The sequence below is a fragment of the Taeniopygia guttata genome, chromosome 8, assembly GCF_048771995.1.
Source record: "Taeniopygia guttata chromosome 8, bTaeGut7.mat, whole genome shotgun sequence".
In the NCBI taxonomy this organism is placed as follows: Eukaryota; Metazoa; Chordata; class Aves; order Passeriformes; family Estrildidae; genus Taeniopygia; species Taeniopygia guttata.
The window spans coordinates 21,491,001-21,509,645 of record NC_133033.1 but is presented as its reverse complement, the minus strand read 5'-3'; the positions used below and the strand labels follow the sequence as shown (position 1 = coordinate 21,509,645).

The 18,645-nt window shown below is 39.9% G+C and overlaps 2 long non-coding RNA genes across 5 annotated transcripts in view; one reads left to right on the top strand and one right to left on the bottom strand.

Annotated features, from left to right (window-relative positions):
- LOC140684613 (uncharacterized) overlaps positions 1–17,222 on the bottom strand; it is a 36,567-nt gene extending 19,345 nt beyond the window's left edge. The window contains exons 1-2 of the long non-coding RNA XR_012057126.1: positions 17,115–17,222; positions 10,681–10,924 (exon numbers count right to left, since the gene is read on the bottom strand). This is a non-coding gene — a long non-coding RNA (uncharacterized lncRNA). The remainder of the gene's footprint in view (positions 1–10,680; positions 10,925–17,114) is intronic.
- LOC115496241 (uncharacterized) overlaps positions 1–18,645 on the top strand; it is a 123,136-nt gene that overhangs the window by 82,997 nt on the left and 21,494 nt on the right. For 3 of the 4 annotated variants that reach the window (XR_012057125.1, XR_012057122.1, XR_012057123.1), the window contains exons 4-8: positions 1,834–1,939; positions 8,115–8,229; positions 12,449–12,661; positions 13,038–13,092; positions 14,783–14,972. This is a non-coding gene — a long non-coding RNA (uncharacterized lncRNA). The remainder of the gene's footprint in view (positions 1–1,833; positions 1,940–8,114; positions 8,230–12,448; positions 12,662–13,037; positions 13,093–14,782; positions 14,973–18,645) is intronic. The other variant, XR_012057124.1, reaches the window with a different exon arrangement.

Here is an 18,645-nt window from a genome sequence, read left to right as displayed (position 1 = left end):
AGCTTATGACATATGGTCCCTTAAATTAGGCACTCCAAACCTTGTTCGTTCATCTCAGTGTGTGGAGCCAAGTTGTCTATTAATAGGAAAAGCCTTGCCCTGGAAAAATGTGTATGCACCGATCTGCATTGGGGAAATGAAGGATATGCTACAACAGGGAATAAAATTAACTTAATATGTATTATGGAAAGAACCACTCTAATGTAATACTGCCAGACAAAGTGGAGAAGTGCTGTTAAATCTTTATGTCTCAGAGGTGTGGTGAATTTAGCAACTTGATGTCTGTGTAATCCAGCATACTGAGTTTCCAGAGTCATCTCCAAGTAATGGACAAGCTCTCCTCTGCTAGCAAAGCCCAGACAGGAATAAACCAAGACCACCAGCTAAGACATTATGTAATTGCCATGGATATGAGCATTCAATGACCTCAGGTGCTGTGTTTAAATGAAAAGATTTAGTCAAAACCAAAAAGACTTGCATGTAAAAAGGACTTGTTAGTAATTTTTTTCTCTTACAAAATAGAAATTCTAAAGGAATGCTATAATGAAAATGCTGACACAAAACAATGATATTAGAAATAAAAATGTTATTAGAAATATCCAATAAAATTCCCACCTTCCCATACAACATGCTTTGTTCAAGTTTTAAAAAAATTTTAAATAATTTAATATACTTTAAAATAATGTAATATATATTTAATGTATAACTTAACTCACTTATGGAAGTGAGCTATTGAACTTAGAGATTATTGCTATGTAAGAATTAATATATATGTATGTAATTACCAAGCTCTCTTGATGATTTCAACAGCCATTCCTCTGCTTTTGAAAAATGTATTTTTGCAGCATGCTTCTATATATCATAGCACTGCAGAGATCATTTGCCTAGCCCATCACTTTGGCTGTCAAATGTAACACCCTTTTTCTATCAGATATAAGCAGATTGTCTTCACCTTCAAAGCCTGCACCTCATCATACCTATCATCTCTCATGCAGGATCAAGAAATCACTTCTTTCACTGATTAGCCCATGATGCCAGCCTCCTCCATTGACTTCTTAGATTTTCAGTCGCTCAGTCTGAAGTTTTATCCCATGCCATTCCTTACATTTGGAAAGTGCTCCTTCAGACATCTGTAAAACTAACTCCTTATCTTCCTTCTAATCCTGTCTGTGAGGTTCCCCTGCCATTATGCCTTCAAAAAAAGTTTCAGAGTTTGGACTGAATTTGCCTAGTTATAATGAGCAGTTGCCAAAAAAAAAAATATTTCTGGATCAGCTTCAAATGGAGCACTCCCAAAGATCTGAAGGTTGGTATTTCCTACTCAGATGCTACACTGTAAATTCTGCATGGTTACTGGTGCCTCATTTTTCAGAGGATGTTCCTTTGCTGTTGTTGGGCAGAAATATATTTCCATTTGAAAACAAGGGATGAATATAAGGGTGATATGTCTGGATTTTAGGAGCAACATATCTGAAACAAGGGGATAATCTAGAGGGTGCCTTGGCCTTTTCCTTCATATGGCAAGTGTTTAAGCATAGGAAATTGTGCTGTACTTATGTGGAAAGATTGATGGGATAGTTTTAATTTTGGTGACAAGTTTGGGGGAAGTTGGGGGCAGAATATTGCCTCTGCCTTGTTCAAATTTCTGTTGTGGAAAGAATGAGTGGTCACAAGAAGCAGTATTTCACTGGGTCACCATCTCAGTTGAGAAGGTTTTGCTTTGAAGCAATTACACCTGCAGCCTTGACCTTGAACACATTGGCATGGTGTGTTGTGTTTGTATTCTCATCTCCAGCAGCACTAACTCAGGACCAAGTCATCATCTCTTTACAGGAATTACCTACAAAGGAAACTGGAAACTCCACAGCATCTCTCTGTCATCCTTCCCTCCAGATGGTGCCTCCAAATCCCTTCTGAAGGAGATTGTGCAAACCAGCATGTAAGTTAGTTCTGTTGGTTTCATCTCTAATTATGGTAAAGATTTTGTTTCAGGGTGCTGGAAAGGTGCCTGCCTCCTTCTCTCCCTCACCTTTGTCTCCTGGCACTCAGCCCCAGCCATCAGAGCACTCCCATGGCTCCTGAAAAAGCAGGAAGCACCAGTTTCCCCAAAGTTGCCAATTCAGATTTTCTTGAGTATCCTTTCTACAAGGTTATCATCCCCCAATTCATCAGCATTTCCAACTGCTGCAGGACCAGCAGGCTCCTCCATTACTCTGCATGCAGGCACTCAGAGAAACCTTGAGAGCCCTCCATCACTGCAGAGGAGTTGGGCTCACATCTCAGCCTGGCTGAAATCCTCTGAAAAATGCTGTGGTGTTCAAGTGATTAGACTGTCTTCCAGAGAAGCAGGGACTAGATCCAATTTGCAAATCTTTAACATATGGGATAACCATTTTTAAAACACCCTTTTAGCTTGCCTTTCCATAATTTTTCAGGAGTGGATCTGCACTTTTAGAAAGTCAGGCACCAATGGGATGTAGATTGCAAGTCATAGTCTTGGTCAGAATTTCAGTCTGAAAACAACCAGACTTGTGCAAGTTTCTCAGAAACTGAAATAATTTCCAGACTGAACTTTTTAAACCAAGTTTCAGCATAAAACTGTATTTTTGTAGCCAAACTATAAACCTCCAAAAGAGTTTATGTGGAAAGGCTGAAGCTTTACTTATAGCACTGCGATGTCTATGGCACTCAATGACTTGATGCTGAAGGCTATTAATCCCAAAGAAAACTTTCTTGGAAGAAGTTGAACGTTAGAGGTCAATGAGATCTCAGAGGAAGCTGGACTGAAAACAGAGAAAAGCTGATTTTGTCCATGTAAATCAATTGTTACTGTTTCCTGTCTGAGAGAAAATTTAATGCAAAGATTGAGGATTTATGAACAGGAAAAGGGAAAAACTCTAAAGGTCTTGTAAGAAGTGATTAATAACATTGAGTTTTTTTAGATAATGCTATTTAAAAACCATGTTCAAAAGCCACACTGATGGTTTAAGCAAAGGATAAACTATGTTCACTCACATGCCCTGGTTTAATCCTTGTGGTTAATGTTAAGTTGTGATACTGTAATTGCAAATACTGTTTTGTAAAAATGGACCTTCACCTTTCAGCAGAATTAAAACAATTAACAGACAATACACAAAGACTTTTAAGAACATGGCCTAGAAGATTTGAAGAATTTTTTTAAATTGTATTTTGAAGCAAAAATATGTCTGACAGATCTGTTTTGAGGGGAGCAGCAAGAGCATGAGGCTGCATTAGGCAGAAGTCTCCCAGTGTAGCATGAGAAGCTCAGTCCTGAGTTACTACCAGGGACAGCCACAACCCCAAATTCCATTAAGCTCATGTGACTTAATTCCCTAGGAAGCCATCACATTAGAGTTCCCCAAGTGGTCAAGACTCTGACATAGGCCTTGAATGGCTTCCTGTCATTGGAACTGAAGAATGCTTGAAAACAAAGCAATAAATCCTCTCCTTTACTACAGACAAGTAAATGAGAAACTCTTTTGGGAGGCTGAAAGCAAAACGTAGCAAGGAAAGCTATTTTGAGTGTTGACAAAAGGTCTTTGGGTAGGCTTCAGGCTCCTTATCAGTCTAGGCAACAGGATCCTACTGTGTCTTACCAATTTAAGAAATGTTTTTTGCAGCAGTTACAACAGACAAATTGTCAATTAAAATAATAGTGATTGAGGTATTTTGAAATTTGTCTGCTTCTATTGAATTCATGCAAGTAAATTACTAGCAATTGAAGCTATGTATGTGGGTGGGCTTACAATCACGAATTAATCACAGCTAGCAATTTGTATGTCTCATTTAATGCATTTTCTTAATCTTGTATTGTTGTTCAGATTGTTCCAGAAACAACAGGAATTAAAAAAAAAAAAAAAAAAAAAAACCAAATGTTTCCATGTGGAAAAAACACAAATCCTACTGAAATGGAAGCATGAACAAACTAGTATTTATGCAAGGTTGTATAGGGGTACAATCCAGCCAGTCTCATGGAATGTTCTATAGCATTCCCAATGTCACATGTTCCAAAGCTTGTCCCACACAAAGTGGTGCACAGGGCAGAGGAAGCACAGTGGATCTGTTCCTTCCCTCCTTCATGAAATGTGATGGGACAATAAAGTGACATTGTGCATGAGGAGGAAGACTGTGTATCACCTCCAAGATATTAATCCTGAAGGTGATTGGTAAATGTTTTGGAGATGTCTCAGTAACTCATGAAGTGAAGATAGGTGATTCTGCTCCTGTAGACATTTTCTCTGATCTGCTAAAAGTGCCACTTGTTTAAAGTGGTCAATGGTACCACATGTCTGAGTGCCACCAGTAAAACGTCAAGCCTGACTTTCACATATTACTGCTTTAAGTTAATTTTGTGAGACTATTACAGCTACAAATTGTATCAGGGCACCACAAATTCACTGTTTACAGCTTCACTGTTTACAAAAGTATTTTATCATTTGAACAATCAAATGACTCAGTTTAGTTTACTTGTACTCAAATGTTTAGGATAGTTTTGTTATTTTAAATTTTGAAGTTTCAGACTTTTTCTTCAGTGAAAGAAAAGAGATTTCAGTGAGTCAGGAGAACTCCCCTCTGAATGAAAACATAGTTTCCAAACCAGTTCCCCTCTTGGACAAAATTCTTCTCCTAATCCAATGAATGGCACAGTGAAAGTAGAGTGAAATCTTGGCAAATCAGTATTTCCCCAGAAGGAGTCTCAGCCATTATGGACAGATATATAGTTTTTACATTCCACTAAAGCCAATAAACAAAACTGTAAGGGTGGCTCATCTTCTAGCAGTCTTACAAGCAAAGAAAAATTTTTAGTCATCAAAATCATTGGAGCAGTGCAGACTTTCCACATGGTGATACAGCAGCTATGGCACTGCAAAGATCTGCCTCACACCTTGAATTTCTTCAAGCATCTGTGACCAAATCTTCCCTTGGATAAAACAGGGATAATCAATCTGACTCTTTTAAAAGGGCTATGGAATTTTGCCCCAGTGCTGAACAGAGTGTTCTGAGAATACAGGTCTGTATTGCTGATCTTCTAGTTTCTGAAAGCTGGAAGCTGAGTCAATGAGCAGTGATGTAGAGAGCGTAAGTACCATGCCATTGATGACTGCAAAATGCACATATCTACTCCTGATGTCTGTTTGACACATAAGTTTGGAACTGTATTTTTAGTAACCAGTAGTAAAGAAAATAGAAGAGAGAATATCAAAATGTTTAATCATGTGTAGTAAATTTCAATAAATGGTTCTTTATACACAGATTAGGACTAAAATGGCATGCAATAACATCTATCTCAATGCTGATCCTGGACACATCTCAGTACACCATTTGGTGTTCATTTGGGATTAGGTTTCTGTCACCACTACTTTTCCTAACATACCTAAAAAGACCAAAATAATTAAATACTTGGAATAAGATTGTAAGCACCACAAAAAAAGGGTTATTTGTAAGCAAGTGAGATTGGGGCAGTATTTTGTGGCATCTTTTGTACTTTTGATTAATGAAAGGGAAATTAAGGTATGTTCAAATTGTAGGTTGACTGCTACAGAGCTTTTCAAAGACATCTTCTGTTTTGCTAACTCTGTTGCACACCCAGGGCCAGTATGAAGTTAGTGTTTGGATGCCATAGTGTGCTCAGCATCTCAGGCTGGCTTCTATACTAATTCCTGCCAAGCAACAATTTTATACCTTCTTTTCTATGCCACAGAACTGTTCATTTTTTTCCTATGCCACAGAATTGTGCCATTCCATTGTATCTTAGTGCATAACATCACTGAGAGTACATATCTTTCAGCAGTCTATGATGACAAAGCTCAGGCAACTCAGGGAAACACAGAAAACAAAATTAGAAATAAGGACTTGAAAACACAGCTGGAGATACCCAGAGATGGATGCATCTAAGAGCCAGAGAAGAAATGTGACATATGCAAATGGCAAACAGTTTAAGCTGTTCTTCTGCAACTGTTTGACTTGGACTTTGTGACTTGCTATTATTTTCCTTTAAAAGAGTTTTAGGAAAAAATTTTGATGCTTAATAAGCTAGTTCACAATAATCATATGACTAAAGTTGCATATAGAAGGTGCAGGAAACACCCACCCATGTAAAGACAGATGTGATTTACTCATCTAAATTAGTGCTTGACTAATCATGTCATGAAGAAATTAAGATTTCTGATACTACACTTAATCTTTTATTCATCAGGAATGTTTTGAGTCAGCTGATTTGTTTTTACTTAAACAGGAGAGACTTTATGGAAAGATAATAAATGAATTTTAATTAAAATTTAAAAAATAAACTCTTGTTTTGCAGAAGAAATACAAGAGATTCTGTGAGCAGCCTTCTCTACAGAAAGATGGATTCTATCTCAGAGCTGTTAAATAAGAGAAAAATTAGGATTAGTCCTATCAGTTCTCAACACTAAAATAATGCCTAATAATACCTCATTTTCCAGTGATAATTTTTGTAAGTCAAAAGAAGCACCTTTTTGGCATTTTCTGTTTGCAATCAAATTCTCTATGGTAGTCTTTATGGTGACCTTTTCACTAGAGAAGAAATGCTAAAAATCATTAAAACTGATATTGTCACATAAGAAAACACAAATGTTTAATAGGAACCCATTTGAAAATGTTTATTGTGATATTTTTTTTCTCCCCTCAGAGTAAAGCAATAGCATAATACCCAGCTGCATGATAATATTGGCAAGCAAGGCCATGAATTTCAACTGCAAACCCTAAACACTGAATGTGCTGTGCTTTTTAAAGAAACCCCCTTTTGTATGAGATATGTAATACCCTTTTGTCCTGGAGCAGTTTGCATAATAATAGTTGTCTTTACTTATTTGTTGTCATGTGATGGAGCTGCAAAGTGAGCGACACAGCAACAGCATAAAAGACAATTTTCCATTTTTCTCTATTTTTTTAAGAGATTTTCTTGTTTTTTAAATGTAAATACTTCTAACTATCTTCAGAAAAGAAGATTAGTTAGTTATAAATATTTCAGACCTAATTGTTACTTTTCTTAATATGTGCCGAACTATTTGTGCTTTTCTTTTTCATAAGAAGAAGCAGGAACATTAGTTCCTTTGCATTCACTCCTGAAGAGCCTGAAGCATATTCAAAAAATTGGGCATAAGATCAACTGGTATAAATCAGCATAACTCTATTCAAAAATACCTCACGCAAGAATTTAACAGTAGAATTACTTGAAGAGAGAAGTCAATAAAAATTTATGTTACTAACTGTATAATTTATGTACTAACTGTATAATTTCTATCAGAGTTGTGCATGTGTTAGACTGCGCCACTGAGATGAAAGGTAATACCTGAATGAAGAGTCATCTTTAAAACTAGCTATCTAGGATGCATCTGAGACTAAGCATAACACAAAATTGTAAGAATTTTCTGATGAGATTTCCTGTGTAAATTTTTTTTAAGATTCCTCTTGGGCTCTTCAATGTGTTCTAGTCTGAGTAGTAAGTAAGGAATACAAAGGAGATACAATGACATTGAGGTGGAGCTCAATCTTAGTCACAGTGAAATCTAAGAGGAGGACTAAAGGCAAGGGAAGTTCCTCGGCTCATGTACAGTAAACTAGCCATTATTCTAACTGCTGCTATTAGAAGATTTTTTTCCTTTGAAGTCAGCAGAATTATGCCAAGTTACTGTAGTTGTGAATTTGGCCATAAGATTACACATAGTTTTGAACCTCTGGCCTGTAACCGCTGCAAAGGGACCATTTCCAGATAATCCCTCCAAAGTAACAAAAGAAAGGAATGCTATTACCCATTACCTCAAATTCAGAATGCAGAGAGGGTTCATAATCTTACTTGGAAACATTTAGAGTTTTGCAAAGTGAAAAAGGTCAAAACCAACTGGGCTAATTATTTTGGAGAAGTTCACAAGGTGGATAAATATGTAACAATACATGGTCAGATGTGAGCACTGCAAAGAATACCCAGGTAGAAAATAAAGCCTTCAGAGCCTGAGTAAATTATTTTATAGCTCCACATGTTAAAATAAGAGACTATTAGACACAGACAGTCTTCAAAACTTAGATTAATAAATCAGCATATCCCTTTTACTGTTTTCTGAAATATCTAGGATCTGTATTTGCCAAACAGCTCAACAAGAAATGTTCCCATCTCCAACCAGTAGAAATTAATACCAGAGACAGAAATCCTATCACTGAAGCCATGGAGGAAGACACACACTCCAGGTAAGACAGTATTATAATGATTTTATGTACTGTAAATCTTTTAATCTCGACTCTCACAATTGAGCCATGGGGTTCTGTCCTCTGAGAAATAAGAGTTGCTTTATATCAGTTGGATACAGGATCCTCTTAATGCACTGCTGGCTGAACACCATGTCTTACACCCTGTCTTAGTGGCAGAGAAATATATTAGCTCAGATCATTCTCTTTGCCTAGGGACCCTGAAAAAAGTATTTCAGGAGGAAAAAGTTCAGTGGAGCTTTCTGACATACTTTATTAGAAAGGTAGAGCCCATCCTTTACTTATTATGTCATTATAAGGCACTCTGAGGTTTTTTGGGAGTAAGTTCTTGTGACTCATAGTCATCATCTACCTGTCCTTGGGATGGCACTATTTTATCCACTTTTCTTGTTCCACTCCCCCCATTTCTGGGGTTCTGTGATTTTTTTTCTGCTTCCTAACAGATGTAGCAAGAACCTTATGTGCTCACCACATTCTTTTTAAATTTCTTAGAAGTGTTGAAGTTTTCGTTCACAGAACACTGAATAAGAATTAAATTCTTCTGTTAAAAAATACAACAACTTTTCAAATATGTCACTTTTATGTGACTATTTTAAAGTGATACAGATGGAAAAAATGGAGGAATCAGCCATGGGGCTTTTTTGATTTTCTGAAACAACTGTTGCTTAGTTTGTGAGGTAATGAAGTCTCTACTAAAAGCACTATATTCACCTTTTTCCTACTAATAATCCTCGTTCAGATGATTTGGCAAGTCTATCCAGGTATTGCATGGTGTGCAGCCTTTTTCTGATACCTTGAGACAAGTAATTTTTATTATGTGGGAAGTATAAGTCCATTCCTGGCAAGCATAATTCAGTTACATTCTGATACTGTGCATTCGGACTTGGAAAAGCAAATCTTTCCTAGTGCTAGCTGCAGTGGGTAGTGTTGCAAGAAAATGACGGACTAAGAGAAATTTACTCCTCTTCCTGTGACAACTCAATAAGAATGCACTTTCAAGGGAAACTAAGCTTTTTTTGTGTTTTGTGGCATCTGTGCATGAAAATTCACCACAAATAGTCTTCTTGTGGTCCAGTCACTGAGAAAGACTCCCAAACAGCCAAGACCTGAGTCTAATGAATTTAAAAGCTTATACTATGTTCTTTGGTTACATGTGCTTTAAAACAAAAGGTTTATTCTCACATGTTGGCATGTCTTTATTGGCATCATTTATTTACTTTTTATAGGAGTGAGAGCATAACTACTTTTATGCCAGCACATTTGATTGTGTATGACTGACTTTGACAATTACAGGGCTCTATTGTTGGTTAGGAGGATAAATAAAATTTCTGTAGAGTGTTTAGTTAACTCTCTGTTGAAGTTAAACAAGACATATCTTTGGAAATCTCTTAAAGAATTATTTCTAATGGCACCACTGGGACCCTTGCTTTGCTTGTAAAAATATATGTGAATTTATGAAGGACAAAGATACAATTATCCCAGGATAGCTTCAGGAAAAACCATCATACCTCTTTCAGAGGAGGTGCACAGATATGGACAGCAGCATGGGCAGACTGGCTTTTATTTTCAATATGAGGCATAGTCTTCTACCACTTTTGATGGTCAAAATTAATTCCCTTTAAATCAAGGTATTGTATTTCCTAAGTGGAATGAGTCCTTATTCATGTAAGTACAAGACAAGGAACATTCTTAGCCAGGATTTTAATATTGTCTGTGATGAAAATCTGAATGCTTGAAGTCTCTCAGAATTTTTAGCTCTTTGAGAGACAGACTCTCAAAGTCTGCCCCAGTTTAAACCAAGAAATTGCAAACTCAGTCTCATTGTAACAAAAGAAATAATATTCATGGGCATTTTTTTCTTTTCTAGATCAAGTGTTCTGTCCTCTACTTTCCCACTAAAGCTTTTCTGCAAAGTTCTTATAGAGCTGAATAAACCTTGTTAATGTTGTTAATTACATGTTGTATTAAAAACACATCTGGAAATGACATTTCTCACAAGTTGGTGTTTAATTATCAACAATTATTTCTCTTGACTCCCCAGTGAGCTGCTTATGAAGATGGAGGGACTCTCAGATGGGCAGAACTGAAGTCTGAGTTGAAGAGGATCTTTAAAAGATCCTCAGTTCTGCCAGCATCTTTGTGTATACAAGCCTGGGGGTGTGGTTGTCCTTCTTTACACCTGGTCTCAAGCATGAATTACTGTAACAGCACCTCCCCTGACAGTGAAGTGCTCCCTCAATAGATGTGAGCTTATTGTCTGAGTACTGTTGCTAGGAAAAGCAGCTGATCAGGGGCCAGGGTGGCAGCCTGTTGATGTAATACATGCTTGATAAAGCTCTTATCAGAGCCTTGCACACTTTCAGGAATGCTCACAATTCAGCTGGATTTATCAATATGAAAAAAAAAGCCCCATTCTTTCTTCATTTCACTCACCTGTTGGAAGCTGGCCCCACAGAGCTGGGCATTAGAGCTTGAAATCACCGGTGTCACCTCCTGCTGTTCCTGCCCGTCACACAGCGGCCGAGGACACCGCAAAGGAAATGCCGTGGCAGGAGTGTCTTCCCTCTGTAGCTGCTGTGGTGATGTGAGCAAGGCAGAGTGCTCTGAGTTGCTCTTCTCCAGCCCTGTAGATCCTTTGAAGGCCTCTCAGGTGCTCCCTGCAGAGAATCATCTCACTCTGGCAGAAACAGTAGAAAAAAGGCCATCAGGACTGAACTGGGGACAAATCTCTGGCATGATGTTCAACTGCAATTTTCTCTTCCCAAGCTTTCAGTAGGGAACCACATTCAGGGAGGAGGAGGATGATTTTATTTAGCCTCTAGATAATTTTGATTAATGCTCTGTAAGAATATGAAATCAAATGCAATCCCTTATTTTTTATAAAACCTCCCATGTTAATTATTATTAAGCAAATCATGTCATTTCCTTCAAATCCTTATGCAGCAAACAGCTTCCATCAGTCAGAAGGGAGTAATTCTTAAACAAAAGACATTCTTTAAAATTACATTAATTTCTCTGTATTGCCAAGAAAGATGCCCAAAGGAAAGCCTTTATCTTGGAGAAAATTTTAAGAAAAGTGTTTGCTAGATACATAAGTGGCTTGCTGATCCTTGATTTAGCATCACTGCTCCTTTTTGCAGCTGCTGTGTAAAATGCAGATTAGCTCTCGACACCTTTCAGGAAGGATTTGATGGATGGGCCTGGGTTGCCGTAGCAGCCCCTACACCCTTAAGCTGAGTGATTACTGAAGCAAAGGGGTGGCACTCCCCTTAGCCAACCTTGACAGTCTCTATATACCTTGGCACTTTCTGGCCTTTCAAATGATTTTTCAAAGCCTTGGCCACGGGGGTGCAGCTCAAAACACCCTGTTACATGCACCCCTCTGAGGTGGAGGGATCATTGCTGTACTGGAGATAGGAGCAATTACATGCTTTTAAAATTTAACTGGAATGATACTGGGATAAGTAATTTTGTAAGAATGTAAACAATGTGAAAAGGAGAAGGTGATGTGCTGATTACCCTCAAAGAAGTGAAGCTTTCCCATATGTAAGAAGTTCTACAAAGGCATTCTGGTCAGCCTTCCAAAATCAACTGTTAAATAGATTTTAACAACTGCCACTGCAAAGTTTATAACCTTAAAGACTCTGGGCATATTTGCCCACACAAAGTTTTGTATCCTCATGTCTTTGATCTACTGAATCACCAGTCTGATGCATCACCAGTCTAATTATAGTAGAATAATTATAGGCCTGATTTTTTTTTTGGGGGGGGTGGGGGGGAAGTAGGGGAGCAGGGAAGGGGGAGGTTGTTTGGTTTTTTATTTTATCAAATACATCTGTCTCAGTCTTAGTCGTGAAGAGTTGGCTGGAACACACAAGAACTGTGGAATATTTGGGTTTACTAATAGCTTCATCAAAAAGTACCACTATGGGATCAATTTTATCAGGGACAATTTTGTAACTTGGAAGATCCTTTGTAACCTTAAGAAAGTTCACAGAGTACAGCAGGGGACAGGGCAGAGGAAATCAAGCAGAAAGTGCAGATGCACACATTACACTTGGGGAGGTTATAGCAGCTGGGTATTGCATTCTGCTGATTTGCAAAGGAACCAGTTTATGTATCAGCTTAAAGATAATTTGGTCATCTGTCACAGGACATCTGCTTCCTGCAAACTGACTCCATCCTTTCTTTTCACTTACAGTCCTGACCATTGAACCACTGTGGTTTAATTATGCAAAACTAGGGTTGAAGATTCAAGATATTGCTCAGATTGTTCTGCAATAAACTCTTCTGATTCAGCAGTGTCAGCAGGAAGGAGCCCATGAGTGCCAAACTAACTCCATCTCTGCAGCCAGTAGGGCCATCACATGAAAGCAGGATTCTTGCTTCTCAATTACTCAGCTCTGTTGTCCAGGTGATTTTTTGGATGTGTGACTGTTCTACTGTCTTTGATTTCCCATTTATACTTCTTGCTAATTTCTTCATGGCTTGCAGAAGGCATTAATGTCTTCTCTGCTCCTGCAGTCCTCACTCACATAAAAGCTTCACCACAGTATGCCCTTTTATACCTTAGTCATTCTTGCTTACTGCTCTACAAAGGACATAGCTGATCCTGGGAAATCTTTTTCTCTGGCATGCTGATGTATTGTGCTTAATGTATTATCAACAATGACAGAGCTGCCTCAGGCAACTCCAGCAACACATAAAGCATAGGGAGTTTTATACAACGGTTCTTTTGAAAAAAAGTGTATAACCCACACAGAAAACTTTCTCTCTTTGGTTTCCTGCAGGTCAAAGCAGCAGTTGATGCTACACAGAAAGACAAGCCAAGGAGACCTTGCTCAGGTAAATCAAACCTGAAAATAGTGGTAACTATGCTGGCATTTATTTGTGCTGTCCGTTCATGTAACACTGCAGGAGCTTTATGCAGCACGTACAGACAGCAAGTTCTAGAAGGGACCCGACAGGGCAGCCCTGCTCTCATTTCCAGGGCTGTGCTGTACATCACTGCTGCTACTGCATTTGCATGAGAAAGCAAGAAAGCCTTGTTGAAAGGTTACACGTGCTAATTAGTGTGAGGAAATAGAAGGAGGCATTTCAGAAAAACTTCACATACCTTGCACACAGTGCAGGTCATCTCACATTTATATTTGTGCTCCTACAGTTGCAAGATGTCTCAAGTCTGAGAGACAGGGATGCTGTCCCAAACAGATTTTTAAATTGTTTTTCTCTTTAAAAAGTCCAGAGTGAGTGAGAGTGAGTGTTTTTCTTGACAAACTGTTGACAGTTCTGTAATTCTGGGCATTATGAGTGCTAGCATAAATCCCATACATGTGTTTCTAAACTGAGAGTCCAAATTCCCTGATCACAATGTAAAGAATTATTCAAGATTCAGAAATAAACCAATCTTTCAGTGAGTTTTACTTAATTTAGAAGCTTGTAATGAATAGGAATTTTTAATCTGTTTGAAATGTCCTTTCAAACTGAGCGCTAGCTATAACCGGTCCTTCTGACTAGCTGGGTACAGTTGGAGTGCCAGCAGCTAGAAATACAAGTGCACAGTGCTCTTCTGTCCTGACAAGAAACTTGAAATCTCTGTATTCTGGAACTCAGCCAGAAATGTTCTTGCATGCCTTTTCTCCTGACCTCAGCTGTCGCAGTGGCTCCCAGCACCACGCAGGAAAGCATCCTGGTTTTCCATCAGACTCCATTTTGATATATCAGGGAGCTGAAGAACACAGGTTTTTGAAACATGTGCAGTGCTGCATGTGTTTTGTCTCTATTTCTAGTACACCATGTGTACACATCACTGTCTAGGAAACTGGTACAGATATTTTTTGGAGCTGAGGGAAAGGCGGGGTTTATGAACAACATCTTTTTCAAAAACAGACCATGCAGAATGCTGCTCAAATTGCTCACAGGGCTGAGAGAGGTGTTTGGTAGGCCACTGTTGCATGGCAGAAGCATTCCTCCTCCATCCTGAACAAAGCTTATACTTAGAAAATTATACAGTGAAAATGAGTCTGCAGCTGGCCATTTAATCAAATTTAATGTTTTTTTTTACATACCTGTCCCTCCTTTATCTACTACCATGGTGAACAGAGGCAAACTTGGGCACTGCAGTGGGACAGAGCAGTGTTTCATAGGACAGAAAGCATGCCACCAGTCACGTATTTTCCCTCCACTTGTTTCATGGTGGGGGCTCTCCCTTTTTTTGCTATTTCTTTTACCCTGGGCTCAGAAGTCAGTATGAGCAGCAACCGGCCTTCACAAATGTGCTAAAGAGGAGCCTCTTGGGATGGCTTCTCAACATGCTTTATCTTTTGCTGACAAATTGGTGTCAGGGCCAGAACTTAATGAAGTCTTCAGAGAAAATTTTTCAGCAAATCTGGGGATCTCAAAGGTGTGGACCTGCAGTAAAACCAGAGTAACACAATTTATCTACTTTTGCTCGTCTTCTGAAAGGCTGAAAATTCAGCTTTGCAGCAAACTGTAAAATCACCTTTCTAGCTGCACCCACTTTGTTATTTTTCAGGTTTCCTTGCAATCCAAAAAGAGAGCCCAAGTCACTAGCTTGGAGTAATTTGAAGTTAATCTTCCACTGATATCTTCATGAGCATCTCTGCTACACCCGTCAAGAAAATTACCCCAACAAAGCCGTCCAAACATGGTGTGTCTGTGATTCCATTTCCTTCTGGACTGTGGAGCTGGATTCATGTCACCAGGTAGGTGCTACTCTTTTTCCAGAAGGACCATAACAGTTTGATCCCCTGTCTGTTGAAGAAACTCAGGAAACAAGATGCCTTCCCGAAGCATTTCATTCCCAGTGCTGGACTGATGTTTCTGTCACCAAAGAGAGCTTCCAGTGCTTGGGTAGGACCTTTTATGGGATTGGCTCGTGTACCACAGAACTGCTTTGCTTCCCTCATTCAGATGTAGGCAGGACAAGCAAATGGGCAGCACTGGGCTGTTGAAGACTGGGACAATAGCTGTAGAAATAGGGTTGTCTAAGGTAAGTTAGTTTTCCTGAGCATTAGCAATTTGGAGGGAAAATATAAATAATGTCTTGATTCTGGAAATATTAATGTAAACTTGCCAAATTTGGTTCTTTCTACTGAAAAATAAGTGAGCAGAAACATTTTCCTTAATTCTAGGAGTCAAGGAGTTTTTCTCCATATGAAAGCAGATCATTTGTCAAAGGAATTGGCAGCACTAATCTCCAGGTAGAAAAACACCCACTTGCCAAAAACCAGAGGCCCATTGGCCATCTCAGTTCACAGACTAGAAACTGAATGCACAACTAAAATCAGTAATTGCTGTCTGATAGAATTTTATATATATATATATATATATATATATATATATATATGGATACAGAAGTTCCATATGCTGCTGCTGCTGAGCCAGGAGCTGGGGAGCACTGCCCTTACAGCACCCCAGAAATGGGGCTGGTCGCTCTGGCTCTGAAGGACAGACCTCAGCTGGCCAGCATCAGCAGGAAGTGCAGATTCACTTGCAAAAATACAGGCACTGGTCTTTGAAAACTGCTGCTCTGAACTGCCTCATTTGCACCAGCAGTAAAACAAGGCAGTAGAGTTGGTCCTGGCTGGTGAGGAGACACAAGTCCTACACATAAGTCCAGCTTTGTTACTGGAGAAGTGTTACTTGCTCAGATGTTGAGGGAGGAGGGCTTAATTCCTGCTCATACCTTTTGTTTAACTTGCACAAATGCACAGTAGGTCTTTGTAAATCACCTTCACAAGATGTATTTTCTGTCTTAAAATTTCATGTTGTAATGAACAGTCAAGAAATCCAGATGTGCTGTTACAATGAGAGCATTTTAAAAAGGGGCAGATGTTCTGGTACCCTCTCAGGACATTTCTGTCTCTTTGGTATTGTTTCATTGTTTAATGTCAAGGCACTTGATTTTCTCAACATCATCAGGTAATTTTTATGAAACAGGCAGCTAGATACAAGTAAATACTAATGTGCAGCACCAATCCTTTTCTTCTGATTCCTATTCTGGTTTTATACATAGAACCTGTGCAATTAAATTTTTACATTAAACTGATTCTTTCTTTGAAAGCTTACTTAGCTTTCAAATTTAGATTTGAAAAATACATGGAAAGAATTAAATTAAATGTTTACTTTGGATAGCACACCAACAAACAAAAGGAAATCCCTTGCTGCAGGATATTGCAGTCACAGGTCACGAATGTTTAAGCAGGAGTTAGTGCCATCCAGAGGAGAAAAGCCATAAGCTGTTGTATTTCATTATTTTTTAAGCATGGAAAGGTAAACCTAAATGGTTCATTCAGTTTCTTTCATATTAAGGAATCAAAGAATACAGAAATATTATAAATGTAATATTATAAATGTATCTGCAACAGAAAGCCCCCAGGACCCCCAGGGGTTGCTAAATCAGGGGACTGGGAGATGCTGTGGGCTGAAGGGATTATTTTCAACTCTTAATAACCAAACTAGCAAAAAAACCTACGTGTCCCGCTCCGGAAAAAAAGGGTCCCTCCCTTTTCAACCCCCCTTTCCCACAAAAGCACAGTAGGAAACAAAGAAATTAGTCATTTGGGGAGACAGAAAAGGGGAGAATGAGAAATTCAGCATGTCCCTGAAAGCGAACAAAAATAAAAGTTCTGAGCTGAAGGACAAAAGAAAATCCGAGGGGGAAAAATATATTTGAATTTAGTGTCTTTTTTGGGCAACCCACGGCCAATTGCGAACTGTAGAAAATCCAAGAATGGCAGTTCATTTTGTGCAAAAAACAACTAAAATCTTCCCAGGGCAGGTCTTTTTTAATATCTCAGAGAAATTTGAGGTCAGGATCCTTCTAAACTTTATTTCTTCGATACCTTTTTCTCCATCAGGAGCTAGGGTCCAGGTGCTCGTGTCTCTCCTCAGGCCCACGCTGGATGGGAGGAGCGGATGCAGCCATTCCCCACTCCCCATTCCCCACTCCCCATTCCCCATTCCCCATTCCCCATTCCCCATTCCCCACTCCCCATTCCCCACTCCCCATTCCCCATTCCCCACTCCCCATTCCCCATTCCCCACTCCCCGTTCCCCATTCCCCGTTCCCCACTCCCCACTCCCTGTTCCCCACTCCCCGTTCCCCATTCCCCATTCCCGCCTGCTCCCGGCCGCTTCCTGAGGGGCCGAGCCAGGGCGCGCGGGCCGGCAGCGCCCCCTGCCGGCCGCGCCCGCCGCAGCGCTCCCATTCCCGGCTGCGCTCCCGGGACGGGACGGGACGGGACGGGACGGGGACGGGACGGGACGGGACGGGACGGGACGGACGGGACGGACCGGGACGGGACGGGACGGGACGCAGGCAGCGGGCCAGCTGTGTCCGCATGAAGCATAAGGAAGGTGCCGCCGGGCCCAGGCGGGTGGGCCGGTGCTGCCCCGTACCTGCAAGCGCGGCTTTGGCCGAAGCCGTGGCGTCGCAGCGGAGGCGGGAGACGGCTGAATTCGCAATGTAAAGCTGCAGCACCTATGGCTGCTTTGCCATTGTGCTGCTGAGCAACGGGCTCTGCTGGCCCTCCAAACGATCATCAGAAGTAAGGGGCGCTTTAGGAGGGAATGTTTCCCCATCGGAGGCTGATTCTCTTGAATGTTAGACCATACATTAAGACACTTTCTTAGATTTCCCAGTCTAATTTTGCCCACAAGGGTAGCAGAGATCTACCGCAGGGAGCAGAGCAGAGTCCGGATCCTCTGTGAATGCAACCATCTGTTCCCAGAGGCCTCCTCATGCTTCGTCTGCAAACTCGGTGCCCAACCCGGTTAAACGAATTAATTCTTTCCTCAAGGGGATCTGCTTAAGGCAGGGACTTCCAGAAGACTCCAAGCAATATGTTTGCCCTACCCCAGATTTATTTGTTGAGGTAGGAGGGAGGTCAAAAGCACTGAGCCTTCCATTTCAGTAAGTTATGTGCCCGATGACCTGCTGTAGGAAGAACTATTGATCTCTGCTTATAACTCCTGTTAAGAGTCCTGTGCATATCGACAGTCCTGGAACACCCCACATTTGAATACTAGGAGTGCCAAAGACAACCAAGCAAATATTTTAGCTTGCTGTCTGCAAACGTTCCTTCTGACAAAATATTTCTGGTTTGATTTTTTCCAATTACATATAAGAAAGCTGAAGTTTTATTAGTTTACAGCCATTCAAAATAATAAAATATTCCAAGATAATGGTTCAGGGTTTTAAAACAGGCCATGTTACCTACTCCTTCTCTATAATGCTGAAACTTGAGGAGAAGGAGGAGCCTCTCTATTACTAGTTTTGTTTTGACAGTTTGTTGTCAATAACATTCATAGTGCATTAAAAAGTCCGTCAGAATACCCTACTGATTTCACTCAACTATCCACCCCACAGAAGTT